This window comes from Dasypus novemcinctus, chromosome 16, assembly GCF_030445035.2.
Source record: "Dasypus novemcinctus isolate mDasNov1 chromosome 16, mDasNov1.1.hap2, whole genome shotgun sequence".
Lineage (NCBI taxonomy): Eukaryota > Metazoa > Chordata > Mammalia > Cingulata > Dasypodidae > Dasypus > Dasypus novemcinctus.
In genome coordinates, this window is record NC_080688.1 from 46,398,077 (window position 1) to 46,420,942 (window position 22,866).

General features: G+C 37.0%; 1 pseudogene; it reads right to left on the reverse strand.

Moving 5' to 3' along the window:
• Window positions 1–11,385: 11,385 nt before the first annotated feature.
• On the reverse strand, window positions 11,386–12,010 carry LOC101426374 (dynein light chain roadblock-type 1 pseudogene; annotated as a pseudogene).
• Between the last annotated feature and the right edge of the window lie 10,856 nt (window positions 12,011–22,866).

Genomic DNA, 22,866 nt, shown 5'->3' on the forward strand with positions numbered 1-22,866 from the left:
GAGTATTCTCCTTTTTCCATATCAAGAAAGTAATGTTGTTAGTAACCTCCATTATGTATTCAGAAATAAAATTTATCATTTGTATGAAGATTTCAAGTTTCACAGGGAAAATTGCGTTAAGAAATTATTAATACTGCATCTCCCACTATAACCTATCATTTTGTTTCTCTATAGGTAAAATAAAGATTTTGGATTTTTGTTCTAATTTTTCAAAAACCTCTAAAGGATGATATCTTTTAGTAGTTCTAAATCAAATATATTTTATCACCAAGGAGATATCGTTCTTTCAACTTGTTTTTCATACCAGATGTCCATTTAGGCCTATTTCCAATTTTACATAAATCTCAGCGACACCAATAAATACCAATTAATCTGAATCCACTGACAAAGGTTGGCATTCATGTAGAATAAATTTAAGAAATGTACCAAATGAAACTGAAGTGTAAATACTTAAAATAGCAGGAATGAAAAGGACTATGGAAATAAAAGGAAGTAAATCCTGTAACATCTTAAATCCTAAATCAGTAAAGCATAAAATCCTAGCTCTTGGAAGGATTTTGAAAATGCATTTAACCTAACAACACTCTTTGAGTTCCATTCAAACCTGCTTTTTTACATTCATGGTTAATACTCTGAGCATTGCATACACAGTAACCCTGGAGGGAGATGTTATAATTAACTAACTAGTTGGAACATAACAAGACAGGAACATAACTGCAACCTCAGGCTCCATTATCTGCATTCCTTCCATTGTTTAATACAGGTGAGAATTTGCCCTGACTTTATTCAGTTTCAGTGATCAAGTTTCAATTGTTCAAGATTTATTATGGATTAAATGCTCTCCTCTGTAATACACATGCAGATTTTTTTGGAGGAAAGATTAACCGAGCCTTAGCAATACTAGTGGAAGTCTGACAATTGAAATTCAATCTGAGCTCATTCTTGAAGAATGAATGAAATGTGACCAGATGGCAAAGAAGCTTAATAAAGTTTGGGATAGAAAACTTGGCCAAACTCTACAGACCTCTCATTGCTTCATCCTACCTTGTTTGTTATACTGTTTTCAAAATAGATAAGGAAAAAAACAGATAAGTGGCTTTGAAAGAAAATTCTTCCCTAGTTAGAAAAACCTATATTTGTATTATGTATCTGTTTTCAAATACAGAGAATTCTAAGATCATCTTTCTCTGCTTCAATAGTTTCTCACCGTTTATCCTCTTCAACACATCTGAGATGTTATGATTTCCTTTCCGAGGGGTATAAGGAATGTAGTCCCTAACTCATATGAACAATAGGAGATACACTACTTCTTGTGGGTTGGGAGTAAGGGAAGATGAAGTTGCTGGTATGGAAATAAAGAAAAGATTTTGATATTCACACTTCTTCCCTATCTTTTACTAGTAAAACCAGAGCAATTTGGCCTACTCATCACAATGCCATTTAAAATGAACAAAAATTATTCCATCTTTATTATAATGAGCACAACCTAGATAGCATATATGCTCAATTTTAGATTTAATTATTTCATGGCTTCTGCCAATCAGTGAGGAAATTTACCTTGTGAAAATGAATAAAATCAGATCCCCAGTTAAGTTTAGCATAATGAAGATTTTTAAATTAATTGCAATGTACAGGTGGAAGTCTGAGCCTTTTTCTGTTCTGTTATTTGTTCTCCCATTTAAATATAACTTCTTCAAGGTTATAGTGATTGGGACAATAAAGTAGGTGAAAATGTTAAATAACAACCAATTCAACCACATTTAATCTAAATTAAATGTCTGCTTTCATACTGATTCTTTGTTGCTTTAAGACAGAACTGAGCATTTTGTTTTCACAGATTTACACAAATGTAATTCATAACTCCACTAATTAACTATGAACAATTGGATGAAAGGGGACATTTCTTCCAAGAACAATATCAAAATGACCAGCTGCCTTCTTTATATACTACAATATAAAAAGGTATATTTTATGTTACGGAACTTCTCATTGGAATAATAATAGGAAAGCAATTGAGAAAAGCAACTCAGGAAATGTGAATCACATTAGAAGAATTGGATTATAGTCATTAGTAGAAAAAATGCTTCTTAATCATTTCTATGTTAAATTATAAAACTTTTCTAGAACTTAACAGAATCTTATAAAGTAAAAATGGGCTTACCTCACAAATAATAATAATAATGATGATATTAATGATGATAACTAACACTGCTTACCAATGCCAAACACAATTTTAAGTGATTTTACTCCTCATGACAACCACATGAGTTAGGAACTTTTATATCTATTCTCAGGGAAGAAAATTAAGATATAGAGAGGTTAAAGTCATTTGCTCACCATCAGAGAGTAAATGCAGAGAAAGGATTTGAACCCAGGTGCTCTAGGTTGGCAATTTAATTCTCAACCTGATGCTATCCAGCCTTTTTTGTAATTTCTCTTAATGAATTCTTCTAGGTTTAAGTTTGTATTTAGTAACAAAAGTGCTTACTAGAGATCCAAGATAGGAAAGTAGGAAATGGCAGTCTGTACTCCTCCTCCAGAAAGTGCAAGAAGTCAAACACTGGCAACTACAAAGATGTAGAATAAGTGTAACCAAGTGTTAAGAGGAACTTGAACACAAAACTAAACAAGAATAAAACCCTAGTCTAGAAAGAGAAACTAATCAACTGAATAAGACCATCAGGATAAACAGATGCTTAGGTATCAGCAAAAATGTAGAAGCCATACTAAGAAACAAGAAGCCATGGCCCAGTCTAATGAACATACTAAAAATCAGGAAGAGACACACATTGCGGAACAACTAATCCAACAAATATCCTTAATCAACTCAACTCAGTGAAGGAAGAGATAAAGGATATCAAGAAGACATTGGGGAAATATATAGAAGAAATTGTAAACAAACATAAAAAGATAATAGATCTTACAGTGATGAAAGGCACAATGCAAGAAATTAAAAATACACTAAAAACACATAGCAGATTTGAATAGGCAGAGGAAAGAATTAGTGATGTCAAAGATAGGTCATCTGAACTTGCACAAACAGTAGAACAAATAGATTTTTTTTTTAACGAAAAAAAGAAAAGCCAGCAGGTGTTCAGGAAATTGAATGATAATGCAAAATACACAAACATACACATTATAGGCATCCCCAAAGGGGAAAAAAAGGAAAAGGGGTAGAAGGAGTGTTTGAGAGAATAATGGCATAATTTTTTTCAATTCTTATGAGGAACATGGAAGTACATGTTCAGAAAACACAGTACACCCCAAACATGATCAATCCTGGGAGACCTACTTTGAGACATATACTTATCTGTTGTCAAATGCTTTAGACAAAGAATCCTGAAAGCAGAAAAACAAATGACAGCCATCACATAAAGGGAAGCTCAATAAGATTAAGTGCTGATTTCTCATCTGAAACCATGGAGGCAAGAAGGCAGTGGTATGACATAGTCAAAGTGCTGAAAGAAAAATCATGCCAGCCAAAAATTCTGTATCCAGCAAAATTGTCGTTCAAAAAAGAGGAAGAGTTAAAACTATTCACAGATAAACAGAAATCCAGAGAAGTTGTCAACAAGATCCAGCCCTTCAATAAATACTAAAGGGAGTTTTGCAGGTTCAAAGGAAAAACAAGAGAGAGAGGTCAGAGGAGAGTATAGAAAGAAAGTATTAATAAGAGTAACTAAAAGGATAAAGAGTGAAACAAAAATAAAATATGACATTATAAGCCTTATGAAAAAATGGCTAAAGTAAGTAGTGCCTACAACTGAAAGCAGGAGAATTGCATCCATCATCCATGTGGAATCTAAGCCTCTTCTTGATGTAGCTGTGGAGTGGACACAACCATTTCAGGGTCCACAGGATGGAGGAATAGAGTACAGATTAAAGTGGACTTACTGATATTCTATTCATGAACTATTGTGATTAGTAACTGAAGAAAATGTAGCATTGATGTGGAGAAAGTGGCCATGGTAGCTGCTGAGGGTAGGGAGTGGGAAGAAGAAATGTGATGTGGACACATTTTCAGGACTTGGAGTTGTCCTGGGTGGTACTGCAGGGACAGTTACCAGACATTGTATGTCCTCCCATGGCCACTGGGTGGACTGGGGGAGAGTGTAAACTATAATGTGAACTGTTGACCATGAGGTCCAGCAGTGCTCAGAGATGTATTCACCAAGTGCAATGATTGTCCCATGATGATGGAGGAGGTTGTTGTTATGGGAGGAGTGGGGTGAGGGGGTTGAGGGGGGTATATGGGGACCTCATGTTTTTTTAATGTAACATTAAAAAATAAATAAAGACAAAAAATCACCTTCTAAAATCCTCATTCTGACTCTCAGAATGTTTATTATTAATATCAATAAGACGAGATAAACTCTTTGTGTGTTTATGCTGCATTGAAAATAATTTTACATCTATGTATCTCTTCTAGTCTAGATCATATGCAGAGGGATATTGAACATGGTAAAGTCTGGTAAACTTAATTCATTTTTTAAGTAATGAATGTGACTTTAAATAAAAGAATGGCTTTCTTAAAAAAAAAATAAAGTAAGTAGTGCCTTGGTAGTAATAGCATTGAATGTTAGTGGATTAAACTCTCCAATCAAAAGACACAGATTGGCAGAACAGATTAGGAAATATGACTCATCAATATACTAACTACAAGAAACTCACGTTAGACTCAGGGACACAAACAGATTGCAAGTGAAAGGTTGGAAAACAATTTTTCAAGCAGATTTTTGGCAAACAGTAAGCAAAAAAAGGCAGGAATAGCTATACTAACATTGGAAAAAATAGACTTTAATTTAAAACCATTTTAAGAGACAAAGAAGATCACCATGTATTAATAAAAGGGGCAATCTACCAAGAAGAAAGAATGATAATAAATATTTATGCACCTAACCAGGGAGCCACAAAATACATGAGGCAAATACTGCCAAAACTAAAAGGAGACACCTCTACAATCATAATGGGTAACTTTAATACACAATTATCACCATTAGAACATATCAACAGAAGCTCAATTAAGAAACAGAGATCTTGAATAATACATTAAAGGAACTAGACTTAATTGGCATATACAGAACATTACACCCTGAAACAGCAGGATATACACTCTTCTCAAGTGTTCATGGATCATACTCCAGGACAGATCACATGCTAGGCCACAGAACAAGTCCCAACAAATTTAGAAAGTTTTAAATTCTACAAAGCAATTTCTCTGACCGCAAGGGAATGAGGCTGGATAATAATAAACAGTGAAAAACAAAATATGCACAAATATATGGAAGTTAAACAACACACTATTAAACAACCAGTGGGTCAGGAAGGAAATTGCCAGAAAAAAATCAGTAACTACCTCAAAGTGAAGGAAATTGAGAACACAACAACAAAATTAATGGGATGCAGCTAAAAGTGGAGCTTACAGGGAAATTTATATCCCTAAATGTCTACATTAAAAAGAAGAAAGAGCTAAAATCAAAGACCTAACTGCACATTTGGAGGAACTAGAAAAAGAATACCAAACTAAATCCCAAAGCAAGCAGAAGAAAAGAAATAACAAAGATTAAAGCAGAATTAAATGAAATTAAGAATTAAAAAAAAAAAACACCAGAAAGAATTAACAAAACCAAACGCTGTTTTTTTGAGATGATTAATAAAATAAAATTATTTTAAAATTGACAAACCCTTAGCTACACTAACAAAGAATAAAACAGAAAAGATACAAATATATAGAATCAGAAATGAGAGAGGGGATATCACCACTGACCCTATAGAAATAAAGAGCATCATACAAGCATACTTTGAAAACTTGTGTGCCAACAAGATGGACAATTTATATAAAATTGATGAATTTCTAGAAACACACAAGCCAACTACATTGACAAAACAAGAAATAGAAGAATAGCAGATCATTCACAAGTTGTGAGATTGAATTAGTCATCAAAAAACTCCCAACCAAGAAAAGCCCATGAACCACATGGCTTCATGGGTGAATTCTACCAATCGTTCCAGAAAGAACTAATACCAATCCTGCTCAAACTCTACCAAATAATTGAAGAGGAGGGAATATTATCTAAATCATTCTATGATGTCAACATCACCCCAATATCAAAGCCACATAAAGATGCTACAAGAAAAGAAAACTGGGAAGCAGACATGGCTCAACTGATAGAGCATCTGCCTACCATATGGGAGGGTCCAGGATTCAAACTCAGGGCTTCCTGACCCATGTGATGAGCTGGCCCATGCAGAGTGCTCATGCATGCAAGGAGTGCCGTGCCACGCAGGGGTGTTCCCAGCATAGGGGAGCCCTATGCACAAGGAGTGCACTCCGTAAGGAGAGCCGCCCAGGGCGAAAAAAGTGCAACCTTCCCAGGAGTGGTGCCGCACACACACAGAGCTGACACAGCAAGATGATGCAACAAAAAGAGACACAGATTCCTGGTGCTGCTGACAAGAATATAAGTGGACACAGAAGAGCACACTGTGAATGGACACAGAGAACAGATAACTGGGGGGGAGTGAGCAGGGAAGGGGAGAGAAATAAATAAAAAATAAATCTTTTAAAAAATCAATATAATACATCACATTAACAGATCAAAGGGGAAAAAAACCACCTGATCGTTTCTATCAATGCAGAAAAAGGCATTAAACAAAACATAGCATCCTTTTTTAATAAAACAATTCAAAAGATAGGAATTAAAGGAAACTTCTTCAATGAGATAAAAGACATGAAAAACTGACTGCTGACATCATTTTCAATGGTGAAATGCTAAAGACTTACCCTCTAAGATCTCAAAAAAGACAATGATGTCTTCTGTCACCATTCTTATTTAACATTGTATTAGATATACTTGCTCAAGCACTTAGGCAAGGGAAATAAAAGGCACCCAAATTGGAAAGAAAGGAGTAAAACTTTCACTATTTGCAGATCATTTGATCCCATATGTAGAAAATCCCAAAAAATCTACAACAAAGCAAGATCCTGAATAATCTTGCAGGGACAGATACAGAACATTATATATCCTGCCATGACCCACTGAATGGACTGGGAGAGAGTGTAAACTACAACATAAACTATAATCCATGCTGTGTAGCAATGCTCCAAAATGTACTCATCAAATGCAATGAATGTACCACATTGTAGTAGTTTGACGTAGTTATGAATTCCAAAAATAGATATTGGATTAAGTTTGTAAACTGGTCTGAACCTGGGCATGATTAAGTTATGATTAGGACTTTGATGGGCCACATCATTAGGGCATTGAATCCCCACCCCTTGGTGGATGGAACTCACAGATAAAAGGCATGGCAAAGGACAGAGTTGAGTGTTTGATGTTGGAGTTTTGATGTTGGAGTTTGATGCTGAAGTCTTAAGCTGGAGCCCTAGGAAGTCAGCATGCAGAGGAAAGAGAAGCAAGCCCTTGAAAGAGAGGAACCCTGAACCCAGAGAGAAGCAAGAGAATTTAGTACTGAGGAGTGGGAAAGTGCTTTTGTAATTACTGAAATGCTGGGACAGTTTTATAAATGGGTAAGGGGTATTTTTTGGAGGAATTGTGAGATGCTTGATGGAAAAGGCCTAGATCACTTTGAAGAGACTGTTGATAGCAATATGGATGCTAAAGAGGCTTTTTATTATGCCTTAGAAGTAAATGATGGAACTATTGACTGGAGGAAAGGCGATCTGTGTTTTAAAGTTGCAGAGAACTGGGAAGCAGACTTGGCCCAATGGATAGGGCATCTGTCTACCACATGGGAAGTCTGTGGTTCAAACTCCAGGCCTCCTTGACCTGTGTGGAGCTGTGCTGATGCACGCAAGGAGTGCTGTGCCATGCAGGGGTGCCCTCCACATAGGGGAGCCCCACACGCAAGGAGTGCGCCCCGTAAGGAGAGCCACCCAGTGCAAAAGAAAGTTCAGCCTGCCCAGGAATGGCATTGCACACATGGAGAACTGACATGGCAAGATTATGCAACAAAAGAGACACAGATTCCCATGCCACTGACAACAACAGAAGAGGACAAAGAAGAACATGCAGCAAATGGACACAGAGAACAGACAACTTGGTGGGAGGGGAGAGAAATAAATAAAATAAATCTTTAAAAATAAATAAATAAAGTTGCAGAGAACTTAACGAGATTAACTCCTGGTGTTTTATGGAAGGCAGAATTTGAAAATGGTGAGCCTGGGCATTTAGCTGAAGAAATTTCCAGAGTAAACCTAGATAATGCTGCTTGGTTTCTGCTTGCAGCTTATAGCAGAATGCTAGATGAGAGAGATATGCTGAGGACTGAACTGTCAGGCACAAAGAAAACAAAAACTAATTCTGGAAATTCCAAGGCTCTGAAAATCAAGATCCCAGAAGAAAATGCCCCATTGGAGGACTTAACTAAAACTTGGAACTTGTAAATCAGGATTGAAGATGCAGTTATCTCTGAGAGACTTGTGAAAAGTCTTACTTTCTGATGGCTTGTACCCCTGCTTTTTGCATGCTAAATCAACAAGGTTTTTGGGAGAGCTGTATGAACAAAACCCTGTCAGTTGGAATTAAAATGACAAAAGACATGTTGTAGGGGCATTTTCAGGACTTGGAGTTGTCCTAGGTGGTACTGCAGGGACAGGTGCTGGACATTGTATATCCTGCCAGGGCTCACTGGGTAGACTGGGGGAGAGTGTAAACTACAATGTAAACCACTATCCACGTGATGCAGCAGTGCTCCAAAATGTATACACCAAATGCAATGAATGTGCCATGATGATGAAAGAGGTTGTTGATGTGGAAGAAGTGTGGTGAGGGGGGTGGGAGGTATTTGGGGACCTAATATATTTTTAATGTAACATTAAAAAAATAATAAAGAAGGGGGGAAAATGACATGGCAAGGAGAGATTAAAGGATGAACAGTTTTAAGAAGAAAACCATGAAAGCTGAGATCTGGAATTAGGACATCACCTTGGGCCACAAGAGGAACCCCACCCATGTGTACAGAGAGGGTGAGTTTGTCCCAGCAGTTGAAGAGGGTGGATGCTCCTGTTCAATGTTCTGGGAGAGTTTTGCCACCCTAGGAGACAGAGAGGGTAGAGCACATTCCCAATGATTATGGTGGTTAAGGTCAGCACCCCACAGGTCTGAGAGGGGTGGACCTGTCCCCCAAAGGTTAGAGAAGGCCAGGTGGTCAACTTGTTGATCTGAGAGGGTTGAGCCTATATGCCAAAGGTTAGGGAAAGCCAGTTTGTCAACTCATTTCTCTAAGAGGGTTGAATCTGTATGCCAAAGTTTAGGGGGAATGTTGTCCTCACATCACTGTACTAGAGGGGTTAAGACTCTAACCCAAAGATTGGGAAAGGTGTGGCAATCAGCCCAACACTCTTGGAGAGAGAGATCTGGAACTTGGTTGACACCCAGATACTTGATGAGGGTGGAAGAAAATAGCCATTGGGCAAGTATGTGGAAAGGGTGGGTTCCCATAAGGTCCCAAGGAGAGGAAACCATCATCTTAAAAATGACTCTCAGACTGGAGTTGAATGGAGGATGCACTGCAGGTTTACTGAACTATAGAGGACCTGTGACTCCCAATTTCTCTTTATTGTAATGAACATGTTTATCCTTTGTCTGTCCATTCATGTAATGGAAACAGATAAATTGTTTTGTAAGTTTCAGAGGTCTATAGCAGACAAGACTTTGCCCCAAGACAAACCGTATTTCTTTAAATTGATTGTGATATGATTTAGTACTTGCATTATTACTTATTTAAGATATTTTTTAATATTGTAATGTCTTTTTGTAATTCAGAGGATGGAGTGTAGCAGTTTGACATAGTTATCAATTCCAAAAATAGATATTGGATTAAGTTTGTAAACTGGTCTGAACCTGGGCATGATTAAGTTATGATTAGGACTTTGATTGGGTCACATCATTAGGGCATTGAGTCCCCAACCCTTGGTGGATGTGGACTCACAGATAAAAGACAAGACAAAGGAGAGAGTTGAGGGTTTGATGTTGGAGTTTTGATGTTGGAGTTTGATGCTGAAGTCTTAAGCTGGAACCCCAGGAAGTCAGCACACAGAGGAAAGAGAAGCAAGTCCTGGGAAGAGAGAACCTGAGCCTGGAGAAGAACACAGTGGAACAGAGATGGCTCCTTAGACATGGCAGAAACCCCAGAGATACAGAGCCATTCACCTGAAAGTCTACAGCTGACTTTGTGGAGAGAGGCAAAGTCTAGAGAGCCTCATAGTCTCCAGCTGACCTTGTGTAGAAAACAGGAACTGAGCCCAGAGGAACCTAGGAAGCCTGAACCCTTGCAGATGTCAGCAGCCATCTTGCTCCAACACATGGAAATAGACTTTGGTGAGGGAAGTGACTTATGCTTTATGGCCTGGTAACTGTAAGTTCTTGCCCCAAATAAATACCCTTTTATAAAAACTAATCAATTTCTGGTATTTTGCATCAGCACCCCTTTGGCTGACTAATACGTACACTAATGAAAGAAGTTGTCTATGTGGGAGGAGTGGGGGGTGTGGGGAGAGAAGTATATGGGAACCTCTTTTATTTTTTAATGTAAAATTTTCTGTGATCTATGTATCTTTTTTAAAAAAGATGAAAAAAGGAAAAAAAGAAAAAAGCATACTGCAAAGCTACCAGTGGTCAAAACTGCATAGTATTGGCACAAGGACAGACATACTGACCAAATGAACCAAATTGAGAGTTCAGATATAGACCTGCACATATAAGGCCAACTGATATTTGCCAAGGGCATTGTGCCCAATTCAACTGGGACAGAATAGTCTCTTCACAAATGGGGCTTGAAGAACTGGAATCCATATCCAAAATAATGAAAAAGAATCACCATCTCACACCTATACAAAAATTAACCCAAGATGGATCAAAGACCTAAATTAAGGGCCAAGACCATAAAGCTCCTAGAAGACAATGTAGTGAAGAATCCACGAGATCTTTTTGTAGAAAATCGTTTCATAAGCTTTATACTCAAAGCACAAGAAATGAGAGAAAAAAGTCAAGTTCAATGAATGCTCAGTCTGGGTAGAACCCATGATAAGGTGGAAGGTGATTTGACAGTGAATGGGGTTGACATTGAGTGAGGTTGATGGTGCTGGAGTGGGAGTGGGAGTGGGATTGGGGAAATGGATTGGGTCATCCATGGAGCTGGAGGAAGGACTGGAGGAAGAAATAGGTGAACTCTGGGGAGAATGTGGACTGTGGTTGAGAATACAATTGTGGGAGTGTTATTTTGGTATCTATGGCAGGAGAGGATCACTGGTGCAGAGTGTCAGTAATTAGAGGATGTTTTCCCAAAAACCAAGTATCTACAACTGCAAGCAAAATGGTTCCTTCCATTTGCCTCATAATATATAACAATCTTTTTTTTTTTTTTAAGCATTTTGGTTATTTTTAGTTAAAGAAAAAGCCTTTTCCAAGGGCAACAAAGTAAACCGAAAGTCAGAAGAAAGCCGGGTAGGGGCTTCTCACAAGCTCTTGTCCAAGCTCCAAAGTGATCAGAAAGATGGGCCTCAAGGAGTCCTTTGGCTGGGTGGGCTGAGTTTCCAGGCCAACCTTGGCCACTAGGTGGGGCAAGTGGGCTCTAAGGTGATTTCCACACACTAGTTGGCTGGGCATGATTAACACTATTATTCCTGGGGGACATTAAGTTAAGGAGTATCTCAGGGATCCAAGAGAGTGGCTTATTCGGTTGGATTCTGAATCACAATCAGGAAATAGTCTTTGTCTGGAGCAACCATAATTTCATTTTTCTTGGAACGAATGCGAAGGAAGGTAAGGTCATTCTGGGGGTCAATTTCACGCACGGTGCTCCGTGCCTTCAAGATGAAGTTGTGCATGAGGTTGGTGTACTGTGTGGTGATGGAATTATCCATGGTGCTCTTGATGGGAATGCCTTCTGTGTTCACCACGATGATTCCCTGTACTCCCTTCTGGCTCTGAAGTCGCTTTAGGGTCTCCTCCACCTCTGCCATCTCGGACCCAGACGAAAGCTGTGCGTTGTATAACAACCTTTTCAATCTGAAGCAGAGCAGGCATCACTATCCCCAAATCCTCAAGACTGAGGAATGAACAAACATAAGGGGAATACAACCATGAACCAAAGTAGACTTATTGTTTTAATGGAAGAACTTGTAACATTGATATAAAGATAGTGGTTACCAGAGGTTCTGAGGGAAGTGAGAGGGAAGAGTAGGTGTAACATGGGGCATTTTGGGGACATTGGAATTGTCATGCAAGGCATTGCAATGACAGATATAGGCCATTATACATTTTGTCCAAACCTATAAAACTGTAGAGTGAAAAGTGTAAACCATAATGTAAACCATAGACTTTGTTAGTAGCATTGCTCCAATATTGGCTCATCAAGTATAAAAAATGTACCACAATGACATACAATGTTATTAATAGAGGAAAAATGTGGGAGAAGTAGGGGATGAGGTATATGGGAATCCCTTATACTTTCAATGTAACTTTTATGCAATCAAAAACTTCCCTACAAATAAAGTTTATTATATGGGGAAAAGTTTGTCATTAACTACACATTGAAGATGGGGTTGTTGCTTTCCATGTTCTATCTTTAATAAAAGCTTAAACAGCATCTTTACATATACTGTCTCATTGGACCCTTGCAACATTTTAGAGTATATTTCCCATATATCCAATGACAAAATATTGTTAAAGAGGGCATTTTGTTCCTTCAAGATTGAAGAACTACGGCATGAAAATACATATTCCTAATAACTTCCTTGTAGGTGCATTGCTTTCTCTTAGGAAACCCAGTCTTTTTGGAAGGACATGACTGGCCTTATAGTCTGTGTGCTGTACTTTCTTTCTAAGACTTCAGTATTAATACTTTTTTATCAAAAGATCTCTTGTATTAGTACTTCCTTGAAAAGTGAGTATTGGGGATATTTTTTCCAGTGTTAATTCCTTGACTTGAAAATTGGGGAAATTAGTGGATCATGGTTAAACATGTACTCTGGGGTCAACCAGATCCAGGCTTAATGTCAGCTCTTCATTTGCTAGCTCCCTCGCCTGGAACAAGTGACTTATTTTCTCCATTCTTCTGTATAATGGAGCAAATGGTAGCTACCTCATAAATTTATTGTAGATAATGATATAATCAAATGGCAGCTACTAATTGTTTTGCATAAATTATTTCAGAATAAATTAAATATGTGGGTCAGAGTTTCCCAGAATGGGGCATGTGTACTTTGAGGCAATTTTATGTGAGAACTGAAAAAATATATATAATATTATAATACAAGTATTATGCACATTTATTTTATTTAACATTAGAACAGCTATAACCAGTACTACAAGACCATGATTTTGTGCCATTTTTCATTAATTTGAGGGTAATTTAGTTTGACACTAAAAACATATATAGTGAGTTGGTTAAAGGGTAATTTAAAGAAAAATATTAAGTAAGAAATAACACCATCGATCAAGGATTGTGGAAAAATATTAAGACAGTATAGAAATGACATTGGCAAAATATCTAGCACACAGAAATATTTAAGAATAATTGTTTATTAATAGTACTAGTAAATATCTATTCTATAGTCGATCATGGATAATGAGGGGGAAATGATTTGGACCAAATATATCTTTCACTGTGACCAAAAGTTTTATAATTTGGTGAGTGTATGGTCAATAACTTTTATGTAAGACTTGGCTTCTCAAAGTCCATATCGATTGGGGAAAATAATAAAATGGAGAAATGAATAAAATAATCTTGAAATCATTGGATAGCGCCTATGGTTTATAAATTTAGGTAAAAATTGCTTTCCAATTCTCAAATTAGTAAACCCAAAGCCTAACTGAACATTATCATGAGTGAGATACTGATATTACCTATTAAAATTCATCTGCGATTCATAGAAAGAGCTTATATGTAACAGACCATCCCCAGGTCTTTTTTTTTTTTGGAGCAAATGTTTGGTTATTTTAACAATTATTCAATGTTATTCATCCAATCAACAAATATTCTTGAGTGTAACACTGATCAAGTGCTGAGGTTATAATGGTAAGATGGACTTATACCCTGCTCCCATAGAATTTACCTTCTAGTGTGCAAGACTTCCAATAAATACATAATTAAATAAATGTCTAACCTTGACTGTTATAATATTTTAATTGATTTTTTAATGATTTACTTGTTTCATGCCTATATTCATTCTAGTCTTTGCTTTAACAGTTGGATTCATTATCATGTTACCAAATTGAGTATTTTGATTAAGATAGTGCATTTTTTATCAAAAGGTCAAACTGAAAAATTAGAAAATGTAGGTATAGACAGTTTTTTATATATAATTCACAAAAACATAGCATTTAATTTATATGTGGATTTGACCAATACTTACCTCTTGGTTAGTATATAGTTCTGCATAGCCTAAATACTTAGGAATGTGGGTTTTCAGTATTAGAATTTTAGCAGTGTTAAAGCAGGTAATATCAGCTACATCTGTAACTTATCAGTGTTATAGTCACCATTCTTTTATATCTCCTGCCCAAAACATCTGCTAGTCAGTTCTTAAAGAACAGAGAGCACTTCATAATTAGGCTTCTCAAAAGATCATGCTTCCTTTCTTCTAAACAATTAAGAACAAGGACCTTTTAGTCCTGTGTCACTGTGACATGACTACTTTTCTTTCAGACTTGTTCTTTTCAGAATTAATAGAGCAAAAGTAGAAAAAAATAATTCATATATTTATAAACTCACCTTTATTTCCCATTGTCCTTGATAAACTAGGAACTCAAACAACTGCCCAAAATTTAAACTTAGAAAAATATGTGGCATAAAAGATCTTTGTGAAATCTAAACTCTGATTTCATAGAATTATTTAGTGGAAAAAAAACCCATTTGGGAGCATTTCAGGAAATAAATGGATATATTTAAGTGCCACATTACTTGCCATCACTTCAAGTAAAAGTAATTTTCCTTAAAGAGCTATCTATCTTAGAAGAGAACACACATGATGAGTTATTTTCTTAACTGCCATTATTTCTGCTGTTAAGATTTCTTTGCCAAGAAACCAATTTTAGGAAAATTCAAACTTTGATCGAATAAAAAAAAATTATTTCTTCACCTCACTGACTTCAGATTACTTTAAAGTCCTAGGTGTAGAATTCGTATCCTTAATTTGGTCACTATAGCAATTTGGGTTTGGGGTTTTGTTCTGTTTTGTTTTTTTCCATAATTCCAACACATGGTGACCAAGGATGGACACAGACTGAGAGTCTAGCTAATAAACCGCACTACTGATTAAACTTAAAGGCATGATGATAATGCTTGGCAATGAAGGACTAGCTAACTTCTCTGCCATAAATTTACAAACCAATGAATTAAGAGATTAGTTTTGAAGATTCTTTTTGAAAAAAAATAATCACTAAATCTTTAAGGCATTGAATAGGCATACATGGAAATCTGGTTTTGGAAAAGACTTCTTTTTTATAAAAGTAAAGTGAATGATCTCGGTCATCCAGGATTCACAACATACAACTAGAAGTAGAATGTATACAGCACACTGTATGTTAAAACCTAAATAGGGAAGATCAAAGAGAGCTTCAACCATTATCAAAGCTTTTGTTCAGGTAATAAGACCACTGGTAAACTTAAAGGGAGCAGGGGGAAGCATCATAAATATCAGAAGGCATAAGAATGAATGAGATAGGTAACAAAAGTGAAGGCACAAGTCAACACATTTGGAGAAGAGAGTTTCTGTAGAAAAGTGATGAGTGATGTTTTAACATTTGGGGTCATCTTATGATGATCTTTGCATGTAACACCAAGAAACACATTACAAAAAAATTGAAAACTTTTGAATTTTTATAGCTGTGGAATGAATTTAGAAAATTTTTGTTATAGGTCATCAAAGTGATCCTTCTATAGTAAGTTAAGATCAAAGCATTATTTTTCTAATCCTGGATACTCTAGGAGCATGTGATTGCTGTACACTCTGTCTGTTTTGGGGATCCTCATTTCATGATGCCATTGGCTGAGTGGGCTGTGTCAAATTCTAGATTTTATGATACCAAAGTCATGACGATGACGATGAATGGACTCTATTTTGGGTTTTAACCACAGACTAAAAACATGTGTGTTCTGAGGATATGTATATCAACTGTTGAGATTTCAGTAAGGGCCACCATAGCTTCCAGGCCACAGTATAAAGCTATAAATCATCAATACAGTGATTGTCTATTTTTCCAACTTGCAGGCAAATATTCCCAAACAACCACATTGGTCAATTAGTTTTCACAGGGGGTTGGAATAGAGGCAAAATGAGTGAAAATTCTAGATAGGTTAGATAAGAAAAAAAAATCCCAAAATAGGAGACATACACTAAGGATATAAAGAGGTGAGACATCATATGTGCAAAATTAGATGATGGAGATAAACTTCCTCCAGGATAACCTTAGCAAACTGAAAGGATAAAGGAATCTTGGCAGCTTGGAAAAATTCACATATGAGTATTTCCACACTGCTCTGATACCCTAAACTGCTGAAGAAATATTCCAGATCTTTTATCCCTAAAGTGGAATAGAGCCAGAAGAAATCTCCATAAGGAGTCATGCTTTAATGTCACTAAATAATGACATGGAAACCATGCATTAAAAATTACACTATTTTCTGCTCATTAGCATGTTAGAGCATTAGAGTAACTCTTACAGAGGACCTCATGACTCCCTTCAAGTCTTGGCACAGAATATGGATTTATCTGTTTGTCTTATAAAAGTTTATGTGACAGACTGCTATGCTAAGGTAATCCAATATCTCAAAGGCAAGGCCCTGGACTCAACAACCTGTTCATAATTTCAAAACCTTTAAGTCAGTGTCTATGAAACTATCAGTGCTTTGGATAATGAATTGACCAGGCTCAACTTTCCAAGCTTCAGCAGAGAAATAAGGAAGGTAAAAATTCATTCATTTAACAAATATTTACTGAGCTCTATTACCATAGAAATAGTCCTCACATATAAACCTCATATATATCTCATCTTATGAGATTTCCACTTCGTTCAGTTTTTAATATTTGCTATTACAGTACTTCTGATTACATGCCAGAAATTTCCATTTAGGTTGAAACAGAATTTTATGATTACATCCTGTCTCCAGGACCAATTTGGAAAGTAGAGTGTAATAAGTGAATAAATGCAAACCTTTCACGGGGCCAAGATATAAAGGAGCATTCTTCTTACTAAGTGGTAGCATGGAAGTTCTGCTTTCCTGATGCAAGGCCTTCCTTAGAGGTCAGTACATCACCTGCCATGCAATCTCTTAGAGTAGAGCTATGCTCCCTGAGGACTTCTTCAGTAATTTGATGAACATTTCTGAGATATTCAGAAAAATATAATTTCTGACAGCTATGAAGCTAAGAGTTTGGGAACTACAGGGCTGCTTTTGAACACAGAGGCCATGGGATAGGCTTGGAGCAAGCCCCTTTCCTCTCTGTCTTCTGGCACACAAGAGAATTGATATCTGAAGAGCAGAAGATAATTACTTCAAGTTTGTATCAGTACTTCAGGTTTACCATTCTTGAATCTATATCACATTGGTCCCATCAAACTCAGTATTCAAAAATAAAATCTTCCAGTCTAATAAAAGTATTACTAGTCAAGAATTTCCAGTTAAGGAAGAGCAATTTATTGTTTGCCTCCAGTTCCAGAAGTTTTTTATGGATTCCAGAAAGATCTTATTCTTAGAGCGAATCCATTCCTGAAGGCATGGGCCCTTTGATTGTATTGGGTTCAGCGGGGGAGCCTTTGATTGGATTGCTTCAGTGAGATATGAAATAGGGTGGGTCCTGATACTTGATACACGACAAAAATCATATATTTGATTTTGAGAAAGAGACAGAATACAAGTTCATTTTTTATTTCTGTTTTAGTTTGCTAAAGCTGCTGGGAACAAAATACCAGAAATGAGTTGGCTTTTATAATAGGAATTTATTGGGGTAAAAGCTTACAATTCTGAGGCTGTGAAAATGTCAAAACTCACTGCATTATCTGAGATCCTATCCCATCAAGGTGGCCGCGGGCAGATCCTGGACTCCTGCCATGTGGTCCGTCAAAATGGCAGTTCTCCTACTGAGTCTTTGCCTTTTCCTCCAGAATCAGCTCCGTGCGCTGCTGATTCTAGCCTCTAACCTCCAGGACCTCTCTCTCAGTGTCTTGGGTGTCTCTGTCTTCCTGCAACTGCAGGCAATTCTGGAGTCCTTCCTCACATGGCAGGGTAAAAATGGCAGCGTCCTTTCTCTGTATGTTTCTGCTTTCAGTTCTCAGATTTTATAAGACTTCAGTAAAATGGTGTAGATACAATTTGGGTCATGCCTCGCTAAAATAGTTTAGTCAAAGGCCCTAAAGTGATCTAATCAAAGGATCCCTTAACTGAATTAATATAATCAAATGGAATGAGTTAGTTCAAAGAACATGAGCTTTTCTAGAATTCACAAAACTTCCAACTGTCATAATTATGCACATTTTAAAATTAAATTTTCTCTGATTTAAAAAAAATTTCCCACATATCTTTTCATTCATCTATCAACCAATATATTAAGCCTCTATTCATATATCAACATCTATTCATATATCAACCAATATATTAAGCCTCTATCATGTCTTAAGCACTACGGATGGCTTTGAAAATACAAAGGTGATTAAGAGATATTCCTCCCCTCAAGAATTTTTCTTTCAGTAAGGAAGAAAATAAATATCTGATAAAACAGTTGAAATGGAAAATTAGATGTACCACATAGAGAGAGTAATCAGACTTCAGAGAGGACAAAACAAATTAGGTGTTGAAGGATGAATATAAGTTTGTTAGGCTGGCAATGCAAGCAATCATTCCCTGCAGGGAAGAACAGCATATTCAAAATCATGGGATCATGTATCCAAATGGTGCTATCAGAAACCTGTAACTGTATCATTTGAATGGGGCAAGAGGAAAAAAGGAAGTGGAGTGAGGTTGGAGAGGTTAGTGAGAACACACATTTTATCATGTAAACTGTGGGGAATAACTTACAGATTTTAAGTAAGAAAAGGACAAGTTAATTTATTTTGGAGTGTGAGCCTATAGTATAGTGAGGCATCAGGGGATCAATTAGGAGGTGACTGAAATAATGGGTTAAGAAAGACTCTAAAATATATAGAATGGATAGGTGGGAAAAGAAATTGACACCCAGATTTCTGGCTGGTGTCTTTAACTGAGACAGGGATCGAGCAGCAGGACAGAATTTTGGAATAAGACAATGAGAATAGTATGGAACATATGTAATTTGATATATTTGTGTGACATTAAAATGAGGGGGTACAGTAGTATAATATATATGGTTTTATGGGCAAGCTAAATATAAATTGTGGACAGGAATATACGTCAAGGGTAAAAGTGTAATTTACAGAGTAGTCCTTTTGGCACCCTCCTTTTCTACCAAAAGGCTCCTGACTAAGTGCCCTGTTAAAGGCTTAGTTGGATGGAAGCGGTCCACCAAGATGGCAGTGTAATATGTTCCTCCACAGAATCTTTGATTGGCTAGCTGACAAATCATGAGTTGCATGACCACCCTGAGACCATAGATTTGAACTCTTATAAAAGGGGCCCTCTTTGTGCTGCTGGTCAAAGACTCACCCAAGAGAGGATGCTCTGCCTGGGGCCTTTTTTTTTCCAACTGGGACTCTGATTGGCCACCAAAGGAAATTCCTGACCTCATAATAGATCAGATGTTGTGTTTCCCCCCAATTTGGTGCATGTGTGTATATACTTTCATTCTTTCCTGTATCTCTAACCAATAATTTTCTACTGTGATTACCCAATTATTATAATCATTTGATATAACCTGAAACTCATTTAACTGACTAAAGCTGCCTTTGCATAGCATTTAGAGTTTCTTCCTCTTTATTTAGCAGGACATATTGGCATAGTCTGCAGGATTCAGGTACAATTACACTATCAGAATGCCTCTGATGTGGCTGTGTGCCAGTGAGTTCTCAAGCTCCCAGGTAATGGAGGGAACAGCGATGATGTTCCTGTGGGCTGATAGAGTTAAACTGCTGGAGGAGGTGAAAAACATAGCAGCATTAATGTTTTCTGTTTTGTTTCCATATTAATTCTAATTGGGCCTGGATAACCAAATTGATAAAATTAGTGCTGTTAAATTTAGTAACTTTTTCAACTGGGCAACACTATGAAAGTAAGAGAAAAGAAAAATGTTAGCAGCTTTTGTAAGCCTGCAAGTAAAGGTAGATCATAAAACTGAAAGCCCAATATGCTTGTGTAAACTGTAGAAAAGTTTGAATGGGATGTTACTTTGACAATGTTTTAAGTTTTAGTCACTTTTTATTATAGCAGAATTTTTATCAAGGTGTTAAAAGGAACTTTCAGTTTTGAATTAATAGCTTACTCCTGAACTTCAAGCCTAAGGGTACTTCTAAAGAGTAGTAATCCAAAATACATGTGTTAAATGTCTATCTGTAGAAACTGCTAAATTAGAGCTTAACTGCATTTGTATTGCTCAAATATTCCTAACTGTAGCTGATTACTAATAAAAGTGTTTCCAAGAACAAGCTTGCATATTACAGGCAACACAGAATCCAGAAGAGATTTTAAAAGCAGTAAGTTCAGAGATGTGGAATGATGGAGGGCTTAGAAACAACCATACCAAAGGAGTAAGAAGTATGAGTCAAATTATGAGCTTTATGTTTCCATTAGTGTTTCTGTTAGTGTGTCTCAACTCTTTTTATGTTTGTCTATTTGTTCAGTGTCAGTGTATAATTTGATACCTCCAGATGGTATTAGTAAATTGATTAATGCAAATTCTTAAAAGAGCTCTATTCAAATGGCCAAGAAAAAAAATTGTTTTTACTAAATTGAAATGAATAGTTTATTTTTCTTCACAGAATGGGATAAGGAAGGTGAGACTTAAATGGATATTATTCCTGGAAATTTAACAATTTTTGGCATAATTGTAGATAAAAGTATAATGTTGTTAATCATGGTTTTAATTTTTATTTTTAATGCAATATGTCAAAGAAACAACCTCTTTGCCTAGAAATCAGAAGCAGATTCTTTGGCTCATATTCATCTGATTTGCCTCACCTCTGCTAATGAAACAACTCTATGGTTGCAAAAAGAGAGTGGCCATTAATTACTGCCAGGGGTGGTGCAAAACAGTAAATTATCATAAGTCAAAGGAACACAACTGCTGTATGCAGCAGTCCCAAATATTGCTAGTTTGTTGTAAGAAATTAATATCCAGTTTTGTCACTATCTTTGTTTCAGAACTTTCTAAATCTTTCTTTAGTATTTTCTTAGGCAAGTCAAGCCAGCCTGCATTCACCTTCATGTGAGAGGGCCAATGGTGGATTTTGCAATGCTTCCCCAAGGCTGTGTGCATAACCCAACCATCTGTCCTGGCCTGGTGGCAGAAGAATCTAGTTGCATGGAAGAAATCTGTGACTGTAACCCTATTGATGATATTGATTCTTATTCAGAATTAAAAGAAGCATCAAAGACAATGGTATCTTGGCTTAAGAACCTGTGATAGGCAAACAATTGGGACAAGCTACGAAGTCCTGGCTGTCTACCAAATTTCTAAATGTTGTTTAGTTGAGTAAAACAAAGACTATATCCTCTGCTGTAATTGATAAAGTACAATGTTTTCTCATATTAATAGAGTTTGTAATATTGTTGGGGTAATGAAAACCCTTCATCCTTTATTTAGAAAAAAATGTTAAAATCATTGTATGTGTTAATCCTACCTCCCCACACCCCCCACAGCCCCACACACCCCCCACCCCCCACCCCCGCCAAAAAGAAAAGATATGCATGGAAATAAGAAAACCCCCAATCAAGCTGCTTTTAAAAACAATCGCACAAGCGTAAGCAGTAAGGGAGGGTGGGCCCTGACATACCCTGTAAATTGGATGTGGCCAGCACCTATATTGGCTTTGGGTGGGGTTTGTGGCAGAGGCAACATTCTAAAAAATACCCCTTGGGTGCTAGTTACAATTGTGGGGAGGGGCCAAAGTTTGATAAAGCCCTTCAGGAAAGCAACTATGTGCCATCCCTATCCAGTAGTGGACTGCAGATACTAAAAACAAGACTGGAACAATGAACTGTTGTGGGCTGCCATCTGTGAGGGAAAGAGATGTAGAACACCTGGGATGCCTGCCAGCAGTTATATCCCTGCCTACTTCTCTAACACCTTTCTCAGGACTGTTGATGCAGATGCCCTCGTGAAGATCCAGAGCCATACCATTGAAGATCTAGAAGCAGCAGTGACCTTCCCCCCCGCTTCCAGCTGCCTGTTACTTGCCAACAGCGTGTTGACATCACCCACGAGTGTCCTTTGTGCTCACTCCGGTGACTGTGACATTGCTCTCCTCCTGTTCTCAGAAGGAGCAAGGTATGCTTAAAGTGCTGCAGACACTGCAACTGGACTCTTGTAATTAGATCCTTACAACAATGGACTAAGTTTAAATTCAGCACTGAGGGCTGTGGCCACAGCTCTAGTTAGGACACTAAGAGCAGGACCAATGCAGGTATTGAGATTATAAGGTAAAGTACCAGCTGCCTCACAGCCCAAAAGGGGAAGTAGTAATAATTTGTTGTTGCCTATGCCTCAAACTATACAAAATGGGGGGAAAGAGGTCATTTTGATCATGGTACTGGTCTATGCAGCCTTAATGGTTGAAAATCTTAAACCCATAAAAAATAAAAGCATCCGAAACTGTTAAAATGTCACTCAAGCCCTGCAATATATGACAAATATTGAAACATTAGCCCACAGCCCTATTAATAATTGGTCTTCCACTTTAAGTTGAACCTGGAATAAGGCATTAATAGGTATTA